The sequence below is a fragment of the Ursus maritimus genome, unplaced genomic scaffold (assembly GCF_017311325.1).
Source record: "Ursus maritimus isolate PB19 unplaced genomic scaffold, ASM1731132v1 scaffold_207, whole genome shotgun sequence".
NCBI lineage: Eukaryota > Metazoa > Chordata > Mammalia > Carnivora > Ursidae > Ursus > Ursus maritimus.
Genome location: NW_024424531.1, coordinates 20,601 through 22,299, shown reverse-complemented (window position 1 = coordinate 22,299; position 1,699 = coordinate 20,601). Strand labels below are relative to the sequence as shown.

Here is a 1,699-nt window from a genome sequence, read left to right as displayed (position 1 = left end):
GGGGCATTAACATCGCATTCACGTCTGTTTCCTTCCCTGGTGAAGAGAAGGGAGGACGTCTGTTGTCCGTGGGCGGTGTGATGTGTGACACACACGTCATTGGTTCGTCGTGGGCGTCGTCGGGGAGGATCAGGGAGCAGTTCACGGCGGGGGGACGAACGTCTCTGAATGCGCGCTCTGCGCCGCGGTTCCTCTGAGCAAACACGGGAATTCGGCCCTGCTCCGACTTAGACGGAAGGTAGTGCGCGCGCGCGCACATGCACACACGCACACACTCACACAAATACACACTCACACGTGCGCACGCGCAGCTGCTGTGTCTGTAACGTGTGAGCGCGGGACGGTCACGGAGCAGCTTCGGCCGGGAAGCCAGGAGCACAGTGGCAGGTGCACGTCGGGCTGTGTGTCATACGGGAACCCCGGCCTCTGCCGCGTGCACGGATGTCGCTGCTCGCACTGCGGCCTCGGGTGAGGCGGGACACTGGATGCTGTGGCCAGCCCGGCCATTGCTGCTGCTCCTGGGGCTGGGGGACACACTGCTGCGGGCACCACCTGTCCCACGCATCCTGCACAGTGGCGGCCTCTCTCTCTCACCAGGTCGCCAGGCGGGTCCAGCCTGTGCTCCGGGGTCTGGTACAGCCTCAGGCCGGGGCCCCCTGGAAGGATGTGGGGAAAACAAGTGTTGCTCTTCTGTGGAGAGAGGCGGTCTCTGGCCAAGACCCTGAGGGTGGAATTGTCCTCAGGTAGGAAGGCCGCTGGGGTGCAGGGGGCCAGGGGTGGAGAAAGAACAGCTCATCGCCCTTCTTGGAGCACAGACCCGAGGCTGCAGCTTGATTGGGAGCTTGGCCCAGGTTTGGTGAAGGAACGAGTGGCTGATAGATGACAGCTCTCCTGTCGTTGCCCCGATGCTGTGAGACTAGACCCAGCTGTTGTTCGCAGCAGTTTCCACTCACAAGTTCCTGCGGAGGCCAGGTGGGCTGAAGGCATGACCACTCAGGCATATTAGCCCTGTCCTTGGCTCCTGCAAGGACGAGAACCCAGGTCTGTATGATGTGCGTGGGTCTGTGTGCCGTCGTGTCCTGTGAATGTTTCTATTTCCCTGTGCCTGGCAATATTTTGGGCAGGGAATCTCCAGCCTCTGCCGGCTCCTAGGGGACCGCTGCCAAGCATGAGAAACCAACCAGTGAACGCACCACGGCACCGGCCTGGTTTTCTAGGGTAGCTGGATTGTCCCGCAAAGTCGGCACGGTTCACGCACAGCAGCTCAACTGAGAACACGGAAGGTCAGTTTATCCAGCAGTCGTGACTCCGACAGCCGCCAGCCAGCAGAGAGCAAGGAGCCTCTTCCAGCTGCAGGAAGGGAAGGGTTTTCAAGGCAGAGGGGAGTGGGAACCAGGAAACTATGAGTAAACAGGGCCTTGTTGTGAGCGAGGGGGCCCTGCTAAGGGGGAAGGAAGTGATTCTCCGGGGGCTTCCGTCCAGCGGGGGGCAGGACCTCTTGGGGGCCGATGGCAGGTCACATTTCTGGGACAAGCTGAAGCTGCAGTAGGTTCAGTATGACGTTCTCGGTGGGGTGTAGCATCGGTGACTCCATTTGGGGCCTGCTGACTCCTTTTCCAACAGGACGGTGAACAGCAGGGGCAGATGGAGGGACGTGATAGACACACTTCAGCTCTGCTTATCCTTTGCTCCTGGACGA

The 1,699-nt window shown here is 60.6% G+C and overlaps 1 long non-coding RNA gene across 2 annotated transcripts; it reads left to right on the top strand.

Moving 5' to 3' along the window:
* Positions 1 to 7: 7 nt before the first annotated feature.
* LOC121104342 lies at positions 8 to 1,699 on the top strand. Of its 2 annotated transcripts, none has more exons than XR_005836630.1 (3): positions 8 to 238; positions 598 to 1,283; positions 1,624 to 1,699. It is a non-coding gene; the product is annotated as an uncharacterized LOC121104342 (long non-coding RNA). The 2 variants fall into 2 exon arrangements; XR_005836631.1 differs by having other exon boundaries at positions 598 to 743; positions 852 to 1,691.